The 15,641-nt window shown below is 43.7% G+C and overlaps 1 protein-coding gene across 6 annotated transcripts in view; it reads left to right on the top strand.

Moving 5' to 3' along the window:
• The first annotated feature begins 578 nt into the window (after positions 1-578).
• Positions 579-15,641, top strand: part of neto1l (neuropilin (NRP) and tolloid (TLL)-like 1, like) — a 41,928-nt gene continuing 26,865 nt past the window's right edge. For 3 of the 6 annotated variants that reach the window (XM_068648759.1, XM_068648760.1, XM_068648761.1), the window contains exons 1-2: positions 579-782; positions 1,207-1,807. The gene's annotated coding sequence lies outside the window, so the exon portion shown is untranslated. The remainder of the gene's footprint in view (positions 783-1,206; positions 1,808-15,641) is intronic. The other 3 variants (XR_007487491.2, XM_049749163.2, XM_049749165.2) reach the window with 2 other exon arrangements.

Consider the following 15,641-nt stretch of genomic DNA (forward strand, 5'->3'; position numbering starts at 1 on the left):
CTACATTCTACAAAAAAAAGCTATACGACTTGTAAATAATGTTGATTACAGAGAACCATCTAACCCTCTTTTTGTAAAACTGAATGCACTGAAATACAATGATCTAGTCGATTTTAAAACCATCCAACTCATGTACAAAATAAAAAATAATCAATTACCAAACAGTATCCAGAGGTTGTTTGAGTGGAGGGAAAGTACCTATGATTTAAGAGGAACACTTATGTTTAAAAGAGATTTGGTGAGAACAACTTTAAAGTTGCATTGTATAACAGTTAAAGGTGTGGAATTATGGAACGCCAGCAGTGACGAACTAAAGAATTGTAGTTCATTACCTCAGTTTAAAAAAATGTATAAAGGCAAAATACTGATGGGATACCGTCATTTTCCCCAAGCTGAGAAAAAAAGTGACATGGCAAGTCAAAGTGGTCCTATACAAGAAGTGTTATCAAAAAAAAAGATTTCCCTTCATATTTTGAGCAGTGGCCATGTTTATTATGGGATGTAGAGCCTTTCCTCTATTATGTCTTTCTTCCTTCGCGACTATGATTTTGATCCCTTATGACATCAGTTGTGTCAATTGTGCTCGGTTCATTTGATTTCATTGAAATGAGTCATCAGAGTGAGGCAGGGAACTCCGGCTGGCGCATCTGCTAAACTCTCGCTAGACTTTCTTCAACACCAAAAGTTTATTTGCATTTGTGAACCACAAAATGGATGAGGTGGAAAAAGTGAGCCTTGAGAAAGGGAATTTTATAAAAGAGGAAGAGGACTATCCACTCAGGGTGAGTTTTTTTTTTTTTTTTTTGTAATTTATTAATTATAAAGACATTGAAGTGAATATCAGGATGGTAATATTTGTGCTTGCATTGCATTATTGACTCAGGGTGAGTTATTTTTATTTGTATTGTATTTGTATTTTTTCAATTTATTAATTATAAAGACACTAATAAACAAATTGAAGTGAATAGCAGGAAGGTAATATTTGTGGTCGCATTGCATTATTGTACAGCTGAAATAATTTCTACGCTAATGAAGCAGCTGAAATTATTAGATAATTAATACCTTGATCCCTTTATAAAGTACATGGCTAACGTCTTCATGGCTGAATTTTGTTAAGTTAGATGTATGACTCACTGAGAACGTAAGATATCTTTTATTGTTGAGGAATATTTGTCCTATTTAGTTGAAGTTATTGTGTCTTTCAAGCCCAACAACCTGTAGAGCAACAAAATGGCTGCTGCGGCGGCACTGCTCAAGCAGACGGAGCGCCGTGTACACGAGACTATCCTGGAACAAAAACTCAAGGAAAAAGAAGGAGAGGTGAACTCGCTTCTTCACGCCTTGAGCGACGCCGAGACGGTCACCGTGTTCGTCAGCAAGTCGTGGATGGACGCGTACAAGCAGCTCATCCTGACTTTCGAGGACGACTCCAACAACATAGCGGCGGCCATAAATGCAGAGTGGCAGAAGTGGTGGGGAGAGCTAGAGACCGCCGACCAATTCCAAACCCAGTGGGAGAACATGCGCTGGCACATGGACGACATGGCGACCCAATTCAAAACAGAGCTGGAGAGCATGCAGTGGCACAATATGGAAATGTCCGCGTACTTCCTGCATGAGATTGAGAAGCTCCGACAGCACATGGGTCGGGTCGTCCGGGAAAAGGATGACTTAATTGCAAAACCGCAAAGGGAAAACTGCATTCTGTCACAGGCGCGTCATTTTAAATTCCCGGAAGAGCAACAAAGTCTGAAAGCTTTCGAGGGTGAGCAACAGGCCACGGGATATCACGTGGTTGAAATGACAGGTAGCGACCCAAGCCACGACACGCAATGAAACATATCGGCTACATTTGTACCAAAATATTCTTAACCGATTTTTAAGCTAATGAGTGAGGAAATGAGATGTAGCTTAGAAATGCAGTATTTTCTTGACACATTCTAGATGACTGGATCTGATCACGACGACAAGAATCCTCGATTCAGGTATCTGTGGGAATACTGTAGCGAGGGCAAGAATTTATTAGATGGGTGTCTCTTCAAATCGATAACGACGTGCCATTTATCTGGCATTAGCATGTGCTGACTCGGCAGGCCCGATATCAGTGGTGCTCGGATCGTCATTGCCATCGTTTGTTATAGTGCAGTCCGATCAGAAGTTATCAAGAGAGATTATGCTGCATTTTAGTTTTCCATCAGCACTTTTCGATCATAGTTATCAGTCAAAGCACCGGTGAGTATTTTCAAAGCGTCTCCAATAGCTATGGCAGTTGCCAAGGCCACACATGATCGATGCCTGCTGCACGTCTCCCATCACAAGCACCGCTCCAATGTAATAACCAGCGTGACCCCTTTCCGAAACACTTCCTTTTTTTGTGTGTGTGTTTTCAAACACGGCCTAATCCTGGCAGCATTTAGGGTGTTTTCACACTTGGTCCCTTTCAGCCCTCTAAACGAACTCAGATGAGTCAGCATTTTTTGTGCATATGTGAACACGCCAACCGTACTCAGACCCCTTTAAAACGAACCGTACTGAGACGTGGTCTCGTACGGTTCGCTAAAAAGTCAACGGTACGGTTCACCTAATCTGTGCATTGTGAACACAAAGCGCACTGGGTTCACTTCGCCGTTTTGCACTGTATTGTAACCTCCTTGGCTTGCCGTAGATTGGGCACGTGACTACAGGCGCAAAAACAAAAGAAGAACTCGGTCCTCTAGGACCCTTTTAAAAGAACCAAAGTCAGGCCTCTTTAAGCGGCCCAAAAAGTGGACCAAGAGGAAACAAACTAAGTTATTTTTGTGTTCACATTGTGAGTGTATTTCAAAGAGGACCGAGTTCTCTTTCTGGTTCAGTTCAGCCTTGATAGGGCCTCAGTCCTCTTTCTGTTCACATTAGGTCCTCTAGAGCTCTCACACTCCCACTGCACTGCATTCTGGGTAGTTTTCAGCTGGAGCAAAATGTCTGCTGCTGTGCATCACGGACTACAAGCCCGCGCCGAGGAGCTGTGAGGGCGACGTCCGTCTGCTGAACGATCTGAACCGCTTCTTTGCTCGCTTCGACGCCCAGAACAGCACTTGCCCGCTGAAGTCCACTCCCCCCCCACACGAGCAGTCTCTGCGCCTCTCTGCCGACGGTGTGAGGAGGGCGCTTGCCGCTATTGACACCCGTAAGGCGGCGGGCCCTGACAACATCCCGGGTCGAGCGCTGAAGGACTGCGCTGGGGAGCTGTCGGGTGTCTTCACATCTTTAACGTTTCCCTGCAGCAGGCCATCGTCCCCTCGTGTTTCAAGGCTGCCACCATCGTTCCTGTGCCGAAGAAACCTGCACCGTCCTGCTTCAATGACTACCGCCCTGTGGCACTGACGCCCATCATCATGAAGTGCTTTGAGCGGCTGGTCATGGAGCACATCAAGTCCGTTCTCCCCCCCCCACCATTGACCCTTTCCAGTTTGCGTACCGTGCCAAGCGGTCCTCTGAGGATGCCATCTGCTCTGCCCTCCACTCGGCCCTCACCCACCTGGAGAGAAAGGACTCATATGTGAGGTTGCTGTTTGTGGACTTCAGCTCTGCCTTCAACACCATTGTGCCGCAGCGACTCATCCGCAAACTCGACGAGCTGGGCCTCAGTATCTCCCTCTGCAACTGGATACTGGACTTCCTCTGTCAGAGGCCTCAGGTGGTGCGTGTTGGCGACAAAATCTCCGCCAGCATCACGCTGAGCACGGGGGCCCCCCAGGGCTGCGTGCTCAGTCCATTGCTCTTCACCCTGCTGACGCATGACTGCACTGCGACCTACAGCGACAACCGCATAGTGAAGTTTGCTGACGACACGACTCTGGTGGGTCTCATCACGAAGGGCGACGAGACTCGGTACAGGTCGGAAGTTGACCTTCTGACCACGTGGTGCAGGGACAACAACCTCCTGCTGAACGTCAATAAGACCAAGGAAATCATTGTTGACTTCCGGAAGGGTCACACAACACACCTGCCGCTGATCATCGACGGTGCTGTGGTGGAAAGGGTGAGCTGCACCAAGTTCCTGGGGGTGCACATCAGTGAGGACCTCTCCTGGTCCGCAAACACCTCGTCACTGGCAAAGAAAGCTCAGCGCCGCCTGTACTTCCTGCGGAAGCTCAGGCGTGCATGTGCTCCTCAGGCAGTCCTGTCTACATTCTACCATGGCACCATTGAGAGCGTCCTCACCAGTTGCATCGCTGTCTGTGGTGGTAACTGCACTGAACAGAACTTGAAGGCCCTGCAGCGCATTGTGAATACGGCTGGTAAGATTATTGGTGCTTCGCTCCCCTCCCTGAAGGACATTTACACCTCCCATCTCGCCCGCAAGGCAACCTCGATTGCCAGAGATGTGAGTCACCCGGCTCACTCTTTGTTTGACCTTCTGCCCTCTGGGAAGAGGTACAGGAGCCTGCGCTCCCGCACCACCAGACTCGCCAACAGCTTCTTTCTCCAGGCTGTTAGGGCCCTGAACTCGCTACCCCCTTCTGCGTAGCGTGCGGCACTGTTGCGCTATTTTCGGGAATGTCTGCTGTACGCGCACTTGCTCCTTTTTTTTTCTGCTCCTCTTATTTATTTATTTATTTATTGTTGTGTTATTTATTCATTATTTATTCAGCACGCTTTTGTTATACTTGTTTACTTGTTTGTCTGTTGTGAGCCATGTCTTGTCACCGTGGGATAGGGGGGAACGAAATTTCGGTTTCTTTGTGTGTCTTTGGCATGTGGAGAAATTGACAATAAAGCTGACTTTGACTTTGCTTCTATCAAAACCGGCTGCTTTCATTCTCTCAGAAAATTCTTGAAATACTTTCGCATTACGGTGGATCGTAGATAGTTGTGATTCAATGCTGTCGTCGTTCCAAATTTCCAAAAGACATTCCGTTTCGTCTTCTCCCCAAACTATGCCGGAGAAGATGTACCTGTCCAGGTGCCGTGGCAGAACTTTGAACGGCACATGCTTCTCTACATTCACTATTAGAACCACGGTCACGACCATGACTTGCTGCTGCCATACTTTGGATTCTCTGTTCTCTACAGTTTTGTTTTTGCGCCTGCAGTCACGTGACCAATCTACGGCAAGCCAAGGAGGTTACAATACAGTGCAAAAAGGCGAAGTGAACCCAGTGCGCTTTGTGTTCACAATGCACAGATTAGTGAACCGTACCGTTGACTTTTTAGCGAACTGTACTGAGACCACCTCCTGAGGTGGTTCGCTATAAGTACAGTTCGCTATAAGTGTGAAAAGACCCTGAGACACCGACTGTCCACCGACAAAACGCAACACAAAGTGCCTTTGGGCAAATCAGGACCGAGTCAGCTATTGGAAATAAGGCAATGATGGCGCTTGAAGCACTTGATATGCAGGCGTCTGCTTTGTAGCTTATCTCCACTGCTCAACTGTGCCGAGCAATTCCTGCTTTGGCTGGCCCAAGTGAAAGAAAAAAAACTCCCCCACACCACAGCCTCACCCACTTCCACTCATTTTGTCTCCACTTGGCTTTTATTTTATGCCTGCTTGGAAGGACATTATTGCAATAGTTTCCAATCATGTCAATTGTAATTACCGTAATTTCCAGACTATAAGTCGCGTTTTTTTCTTTCATAGTTTGGGTGGGGGGGGCGATTTATACTCAGGAGCGACTTATATATGTTTTTTTTCACAAATTTTTACTTGATCATTAAGACATCACTTACATGTATAGTTGACCACTTCCCATGTTATTTTTAGTATAGTTGATCACTTCACATGCTTTTACATTTTTATCTTGAACATAGTCAAAACATAAAAAATAGAGAAAACATCAAATAAAGCAATTAACACTTTAAAGCACCATATCCAAGTCCACTGTCTGCTGTATGTACATTTGCTCCATTTTTGCTCCTCTTATATTTATTATTATTATTTATTATTATTTGTTTATTTATCATTTATTCAACACTCTTATTTATTCATTGTTTGTGCCTTCTTGGTTTTTTTTTTTGTGTTGCTTGTATGCATATGTGTACTATCTCACCGAGGGATAGTGGGAACGTAATTTTAATATCTTTGTATCTTGGTATATGAAAAAAAATCGACAATAACTTTGATAAAACAACCAAATAAACAAAACAAAAAACGACATCTGAAAATTTTATTTTCAGACGAAACTGGATGAGGGCGCTCTAAATTTCACCGTTGGCCGTGACTCATCAACTGGATGGGCTTAAGAAAAATGGCACCAAAAAGAAACTCATTTTGCAGGTTACAAACTTGAAGTTGTAAAATATGCAGCTGAAAACAGTAATCGAGCAGCAGAAAGAAAGTTTGGAGAACCGTGATGTACCAAGGGATTACTATTTCAAGTGACGTCAGTGGCACGGCGCGGCGCGGCGGTTGTTTACATAAAGGACAAACGTACCCTCGTAAGGACTACCGGCATCATTAGCCACCTGATCATTTCTAAGTGACACGGAGGACAAAGAGTTTGAAGGAATTAAGGATTTAGAAGGTTTGAAAAACTATTATGGCTTTTACGCACGCCCGGTCCTACTCTACTGAGTCGGGGGCTGGCGCTCGGCCGAGTGGCTGTCCGCGAACGGTGCATGGGGCTCGGACATGGCCATTACGCACGCCCGGTCCTATGCCATGGAGCTCTCGTGTCTGGAAGTCCACGCCACCACACGCTTGGAAGTTTGTTTTGTTTAATAAAGAGCCGTTTACCAAACCCACGTCTATCCTTGTACTTTAACGCTACAATATAGTTATATACTAGATCTGTGGAATAAAGACGAGGCTGACGTCAGGGCGCACGCGCGGCGATGTTGACAAAGGACGCGGAATTTGATCGATGGATTTAATGGATTTAAAGTGCACGGATGGTTTGATAATATTGCTTATATTATAGTTATTTGAAATATAGTTTATCGTTATATGAGCCTGTGGAATATTTTGAAGTGCAAGCGCCCTCAGCCGCACGCATCAATTGTTGACAAAGAACGATCGATGGATTTAATTGGAGTGACACCGATAATTTTATAAACGTGTTATTCATGTAATCGTTTTCTTTAATAACTCTATATGTTACGTCAGGCCCATTCTCAGCTCTTCGTTTGTGTTTGTCACGTTAGCATACCTATCGTTTAGCCTGTTGCTATCGTATCGAACGATCGATGGATTTAATGAATTGGAGTGACACCGATGGTTTTATAAACATGTTATTCATGTAATAGTTGTCCTTAATCACTCTATATGTTACGTCAGGCCCGTTCTCAGCTCTTTGTTTGTGTTTGTCACGTTAGCATACCTATCGTTTAGCCTGTTGTTGCTATCGTTTAGCCTGTTGTTGCTCGTTCATGACTGTTTTTGGTGTGGGATTTTGTCGAATAAATTGCCCCCCAAAATGGGACTTATACTCCGGAGCGACTTATATGTTTTTTTTTTTCACTTTTTGGGGCATTTTATGGCTGGTGCGACTTATACTCCGGAGCGACTTATAGTCCGGAAAATACGGTATATGGATGATTTCCTTTCCCCCGCTAATGTGAAAGCGAGTGTGGTGCTGTTCAAGCGCAACACACCAAGCATGGAAACATCTTCATGAAGTATTGAAAATGCATTTCAGGTGTCATGTTTTGAATATTTTGTTATATTATTGTCTGATACTCCTTTCTATGTATAACCTCGAAATGTACATCACATAATGTACTTTACAAATCAAAATTGAACGATAAATAGTTTTTTAAAAATATAGTTAGACTAAAAAAGAATATTTAATAAAATATTTTCACATCTGGCCTAATAAATGAACTGAAAGCAAAGGGGGAAAATGGTTGCTAAATATGCTTACCCACTGATCGGTGATGTGACTGACTCAGCTACCCTGCAAGAAAGCGGGACGTAAACAAAAACTCGGGTCGCGGAGAGAGCAGTAATCCATGCCAAAAACAAAATGGTGTCTTCAAAGCAGAGACACCAACCTCCGGCGTTTGTGAATAAGCCAATCAGTAGACGCGCATTTTACGATGGCAGCTCGGAAGATGAGAGCGGTCCAACCGCGTGCGTGCGTGCGTGCGTGCGTGCGTGCGTGCGTGCGTGCGTGCGTGCGTGCGAGCGATTGCTAATTGCTGCTACCTTCACTGCGACACACCAATTTATCAGATACCACAGGCAGATCGAACCAATGACTCATGTCTAATCCCGCCGCTGACTCGTTCTTGCCATCTGCTGCCTTCAGATAGCATCCGACTTATTAGCCGGCCGACTGTCACTCAACCAACGCTTCAATCTGTCTACAGATTTTGATGCAAAGGGGGACATAAAAAGTTTGATGTTTTTATTTGAGCGTATTACTACGAGGTTCTGCTTTTGCCAGCAACCTGCTATCTTCTTTCTCCTCACCCCATTGCTTGTCTTAATAAGCGACAGATACGCACGCTCACTCCCCGCAGAGATAGTGTCTGTTATTAAGCAAACGAGTTGCTGCTCTGTAGCTTTGACCATCAGATACAGTGGGGGAAATAAGTATTTGACCCCTTGCTGATTTTGCAGGTTTGCCCACTTACAAAGAATGCAACAATCTACTATTTTAATCACATGCACATTCTAACAGTGAGAGACAGAATCCCCCAAAAAATTCCAGAAATTCACATCATATGAATTTATAAAAAATGATAACCGTCTGATGAGGAAAAACAAGTATTTGAACCCCTGGACAAACAGCATGTTAATATTTTGTAGAAAAGCCATTATTGGCCAGCACAGATGTCAAACGGTTTTTATAGTTGGTGACAAGCTTTGTGCACATTTCGGCAGGGATGTTGGCCCACTCCTCCCTGCAGACAGCCTCCAAATCATTCAGGTTCCGAGGTTGTCGCCTGGCAACTCGAATTTTAAGCTCCCTCCAAAGATTTTCAATTGGATTCAGGTCTGGAGACTGGATTGTTGATCTGCACAAGGCTGGGATGGGCTACAAGAGAATCGGAAAGCAACTTGGAGAGAAAAGATCAACTGTCGGTGCAGTTATCAGGAAATGGAAGAAGCACCACACCACCGCCAACCTCCCTCGGTCTGGGCCTCCACACAAGATCTCACCTCGGGGGGTCTCCCTGATCATGCGAATGGTGAGGAATCATCCCAAAACCACAAGGGGAGAACTGATGAATCAACTGAAGGCAGCTGGGACCACAGTTGCAAAGGAAACGGTTGGTAACACACTACGCCGTCATGGATTGAAATCCTGCCGCGCACGCAAGGTCCCCCTGCTCAAGAAGAAACGTGTACAGGCCCGCATGAAGTTCGCCATTCAGCACCTGGACGACTCAGAAGAGGCCTGGAATAAGGTGATGTGGTCAGATGAGACCAAAATAGAACTTTTTGGCCTCAACTCAACTCGTCGTGTTTGGAGGGCAAAGAACACCGAGTACAACCCAAAGAACACCATCCCCACCGTCAAGCATGGTGGTGGCAACATCATGCTTTGGGGGTGCTTTTCAGCCAAGGGGACGGGACAACTCCATCGTATTGAGGAGAGGATGGACGGGGCCATGTATCGTAGAATTCTGGACCAACATCTCATTCCCTCAGTGAGAGAGCTGAAGATGGGTCGAGGATGGGTGTTTCAGCACGACAACGATCCTAAGCACACCGCCAAAGCAACAAAAGAGTGGCTAAAGAAGAAGCACATCAAGGTTCTGGAGTGGCCTAGCCAGTCTCCAGACCTGAATCCAATTGAAAATATTTGGAGGGAGCTTAAAATTCGAGTTGCCAGGTGACAACCTCGGAAGCTGAATGATTTGGAGGCTGTCTGCAGGGAGGAGTGGGCCAACATCCCTGCCGAAATGTGCACAAAGCTTGTCACCAACTATAAAAACCGTTTGACATCTGTGCTGGCCAATAATGGCTTTTCTACAAAATATTAACAGGCTGTTTGTCCAGGGGTTCAAATACTTGTTTTTCCTCATCAGACGGTTATCAATTTTTATAAATTCATATGATGTGATTTTCTGGAATTTTCTTTGGGATTCCGTCTATCACAGTTAGAATGTACATATGATTAAAATTATAGATCGTTGCATTTTTTGCAAGTGGGCAAACCTGCAAAATCAGCAAGGGGTCAAATACTTATTTCCCCCACTGTAGCTGTGATTGAAGGTTAATGACAGGATTGCGCAATAGCAAACAGCAGCAACGGCGTCTATCTGAGTTTATTCTTTTTAGGTAAAAAAAAATCACTATTTGAATATGAAATGTGTGTATTTTAGTCCATTGTGAGTGTTGGGAATTTATTAAAGCAATTGTTGATTGCAGTGTAACAACATTGAAGCAAATGGCAGCAGTTCGCATTTTTCTGCACCCTCTGCTAGCAAACATTGACTTCTTAGCGATGAGCTATTGCCCCACCCCCCCTCCTCCCATTCACAAAAAAAGTAACTTTTCATCTCGCCTTTTCATCTTCTCCCATTTGCAAGATAAAATTAGCTTGCTGGCGCAACATTAATACTTTCCCAAACATTTTTTATCTCCAAATAGATGAGAAAGCAATTGGTCGTGTGTTAAATACGGTCCATTTTTCAGAGTTGCGGTTGAATCATAACAAAACATTTTTGACAAACACTCCCAACTAGGACTGGGCCGGTGTGAATGAATCGTAGGAGCTGCGAGACAAAAACAGCATGTTAGCGGAAATTGGAGATGGTGGCGTGTGGGTTGGCGGTGCACACGTGTCACCACTGCCTGAAATCCATCAAGCCCTTGGTGGGCGCCGGTCGGTGAAAATATTAGTGAGGTAGAAGCTTTGTGTTGGAGGCAGAATTGTGACTGTGAAATGCACTGACGGGAACACGCTTCAAATGTTCGCTAATTAAAATTTAGCCATGCAAAGTGTGAAAAGTCGAAGGTGTAGGATCTGGTGCTGAGCCAAAAATAAGTCCAATTTGATTTATGTGAGTTAAAAGTACTTGAAAACAGGAAGTGAACCAGCCTTCCACATTTATGGCCTGCTGTCAAGCTTACCTATTGTCTCTTGTCTCTTTAGGACACTGGTGTCAAACTAGAGGCTCGGGGGCCAGATACAGTCCACCATGTCATTTTATGTGGCCCCCAAAGACAAACTGTGCAAAATAAACTTTTCAAAATATTTGAACAGTTTTTACTAGTTTATGATTTGAAAGCTAGTTGGCAACAAATTCATCAGTTTGTTGTGAAGCCTATACTGTATATCATATGAGACGTTTATACATTTATTTGGGTTGACAGTCATAATGACAAAAATGAGTTTGACGCCTCTGCTTTAGGCTAAACTATTGACCGAAAGGCCGCAGAAATGTCTTTTGGCTCCAGAAAGAGCCAAGGTACATTTTGGGCGTGACTATGTATATTACATTCTGCCAAGTCTTGGCCTGTAATCAGCTTGCATAAATCTCTTTGATGATGGCCACTGAAACATCTGCTGGGCCATTGAAACACATCCAGTGAGGCAATAAAATGTCTGGGCCAGCATATGAGAATGGCCTTGCGAGTTTCTCGAAAAAAAAAAAGTTTGCCGCAAAATAATTGCGACGGTGCCATTTATGAAATCCGGGGATTGTACCGAATGGGAGCCCCGGCGCTTTTGTTATTGCTCTCAGTAAAGTGATATGATTCTCCCTCGGAGTCTACTCAGATCACCTCCATGAGCCATTTAAGACAGATTTTTGCACAAGTCGCTTTTACGGCGGTGTAAAATGTGATGGCGCTCTTCTGAGCTTTTCCAACTGTTTGTTTCCATATGTGACAATATTGAGGTAAATCTTGTCAAGGCCTGCGGAAGGCCCGCGTTACATCACTGCTTAATGTATATGATGAATGCTGGGAACTCACACCACATTCTCCCCTCCTGTGCTGTATTGACGTCTATACTAGTTAATGGCTGGTGGTTGCCGAGGTAGCGCGCTTGCGTCACGATCCCGCGTTTCCAGTCGCATTCTCTCCTGAAGGAAGAAGGCAACTTTGCCTGAATGTTGGAGCTTTATTGCACCTAATTAAATGCAAACTGTGCGTCTATGAGTTAAGGCCAGCCATTGAAAACAATAAAGCGTTGAAAAATAAACTTGGGAGAGGGCTGCGGTTTGATCAATTTTCAGACCGAGGTAATACATCCCCAACGGTCCCAACGCTCGCCATGTGTCCCACTGAGTTAGCAGTCTGTAAGTGGTGTGGACCAGCGTGATAATTGATCCATTCTGTTGCTGTAAAAGGCGCCCGCAGAGCATGGCCGAGATGCGGCTTCAGAAAACATCAACAAATCCACAATGCGGAAATCTGCCCCATTCTCTGTCTTCACTGTGGATGAAGATGTCCTGCTAAGGTATAATAGGGATGTCAAAATAATTGCCAGTGTATTTGAGAGGGAGGCTATAAGGAATATATATATATATGTACATATATGTGTGTGTGTGTGTGTGTGTGTGTGTGTACACCCGTTATTAAAATTACTCCCGCTTGAGTGCTGAGGAGATTGATTCGATTAGCAGAAGTACATCTTGTAACAAAGTAAAAATCATTGATTTTCTAATGGGCGGAGGGTGGAAGAGATTTCTGTCCTGATTGATTATTTGTCCCTTCCAATTTTTTGATTATTCCAAAGGATTTGAGGAAGTGGCAAGAAGAACTTGTATAAGAGGACATCCATCACGACGATGAATGTGCACTCATAAAACGATTAAAAGATCACAGTGGGATCATTTTTGGCACTTGATAAAATACTCCAAATTTATTTATTTTTTATATATTTTTTATTTACAGTCAAACCTTGGTTTTCGAATGTCCCGGTTCTCGAACAAATCGGAATTCGAACGAAGAATTCGAGATTTTTTTGCTTCGGTTGTCGAACAAAATTCGGAGGTCGAACCTCGCGAGATGAGCCGAAAGGACCCGAGAAAACCCAACTGCGCGGCCCGGATGCCGACTGACTCCGTTCGTCATTGTATTTTCGTTACTTTGAGGATTGTATTAACCCCTAATCATGCCTCCAAAGAAAGCAAGTGGGAGCAGTAAACCATCCTAAAACACAAAGACGCTCTTAAAGCAATGCGACAGTGAACGCCCGGCGCGCTGCGGTTGCGCGATCGGACCAAATTAAGGTCCCTGCGCACTTAGGACAACTTAAATTTTGGAAAGTACATCAGGACTTTAAAAATATTTTCTAAATTTCAGCGATGGCTCTGTCACAATAATGCGACCAGCGCGGTGCAGTTGCGCGGTCGGCAGCCCGCTACGGTTGCGCGATCGGACGAAAATGCGCAAATGAAAAAATGCTTAAAAAAGGCGTGTTTTTTTGTTTTTGTTTTTTTTAGTCTTAGAACGGATTAAATTTTTTTCCATTATATGTACCGTAATTTTCGGACTATAAATCGCTCTGGAGTATAAGTCGCACCAGCCATAAAATGCCCCAAAAAGTGAAAAAAATACATACATAAGTCGCTCCGGAGTATAAGTCGCATTTTGGGGGGCAATTTAGTCGACAAAATCCCACACCATGAACAGTCATGAACAAGCAACAACAGGCTAAACGATAGCAACAACAGGCTAAACGATAGGTATGCTAACGTGACAAACACAAACAAAGAGCTGAGAATGGGCCTGACGTAACATATACAGTTATTAAAGAGAACTATTACATAAATAACATGTTTATAAAACCATCGGTGTCACTCCAATTAATTAAATCCATCGATCGTTCTTTGTCAACAATGGGTGCGCGCGGTGACGGTGCTTGCAATTCAAAATATTTCACAGGCCCTTATAACGATATATAAATTATATTTCAAATAACTATTATATAAGCAATATTATCAAACCATCTGTGCACTTTAAATCATTAAATCCATCCATCAAATTCCTTGTCCTTTGTGAACAACGCCGCGCGTGCGTCCTGACGTCAGCCTCGTCGTTATTCCACAGATCTACTATATAACTATATTGTAGCGTTAACAAAGTACAAGGAAAGACGTGGGTTTGGTAAACGGCTCTTTAGTTAACAAAACAAACTTCCAAGCGTATGGCGGCGTGGACTTCCAGCCACCGATGTGGAAGAGAGCTCCATACAATAGGACCAGGCGTGCGTAAAAGCCATGTCCAAGCCCCATGCACCGTCCGCGGACAGCCACCCGACCGAGCGCCGGCCCCCGACTTCGATCCACGGAGGTGAACGAGAGCTCAGTAGAGTAGGACCGGCCATCCGTAAAAACCATGATAGTTTTTCAAACCTTCTATGTCACTCCAAATCCTTAATTCCTTCAATCTCTGCGTCCTCCATGTCACTTAGAAACAAAGTCGCTAATGATGCCGGTAGTACGTACGTGGGTACGTTTGTCCTTTATGTAAACAACCGCCGCGCCGTGCCACTGACGTCACTTGAAATTAAAATTACAGTAATGCTTTGGTACATCATGGTTCTCCAAACTTTCTTTCTGCTGCTCGATTACTGTTATCGGCTGCATATTTTACAACTTGAAGTTTGTTACCTGCAAAATATGAGTTTCTTTTTGGTGCCATTTTTCTTAAGCCCTTCCCATTTAGAGCACCCTCATCCAGTTTCGTCTGAAAATATTTTTTTTTCAGATGTAGTTTTTTTGTTTTGTTTATTTGGTTGTTTCGTCAAAGTCTGCTTTATTGTGGATTTCTTAATATGCCAAGACACACAAAGAGATCGAAATTACGTTTCCACTATCCCACGGTGACAAGACATAGTACACAATATGCATACAAGTAAACAACACCAAAAAAAAAACAAGAAGGCACAAACAATGAATAAATAAGAGTGATGAATAAATAATAAATAAACAAATAACATAATAAATATAAGAAGAGCAAAAATGGAGCAAGTGTGCATACAGCAGACAGTGGACTTGGATATGGCGCTTTAAAGTGTTAACTGCTTTATTTGATTTTTCCTCTATTTTTTATGTTTTGAATATGTTCAAGATAAAGATATAAAAGCATGTGAAGTGATCAACTATACTAAAAATAACGTGAAGTGGTCAAGTATACTTGTAAGTAAGTGATGTGTTAATGATCCAGTAAAATTTTGTGAAAAAAAAACATATATAAGTCGCTCCTGAGTATAAGTCAGGAAACTATGAAAAAAACGCGACTTATAGTCCGAAAATTACGGTAATAGGGAAAATAGATTCGGAATTTGAACGATTCACTTCTCGAACCGCCTTCTGGAACGGATTGTGGTAGAAAACCGAGGTTTGACTGTATTTATTTATTTATTTATTTATTTATTTATTTTTCCCAAAGTAGCAACGTTTGCATGAGTATGCATACTTGTCTGCACGCGCACACGTGTTAAATTTGAGTTAGTACGGGGCGGTGAAAAGCCTTTTACTCCCGCTGCTGGCTAAGCCTCTGTTAATTCTACGAACCACCTTGGCCATTTTTTTCTCCAGTCATCATTAATCATCTCTCCGCACTCCTCCACCCCCCCCCCCCCTCCCCCCCCACACACACACACCTTGTCCTCTCTTTCATTTTCTTCCTCGTCAGTACATTTGCTCCGCCATTCCTGGCAGATCCTGCAATGAGCAGATAACAGCAACATGCCTGATGGCCATAAAGTTGACAAAGAAGCCACCCCGGAAGAATTAGACAGAAAAACGTC

The sequence above is a fragment of the Syngnathus scovelli genome, chromosome 18, assembly GCF_024217435.2.
Source record: "Syngnathus scovelli strain Florida chromosome 18, RoL_Ssco_1.2, whole genome shotgun sequence".
In the NCBI taxonomy this organism is placed as follows: domain Eukaryota; kingdom Metazoa; phylum Chordata; class Actinopteri; order Syngnathiformes; family Syngnathidae; genus Syngnathus; species Syngnathus scovelli.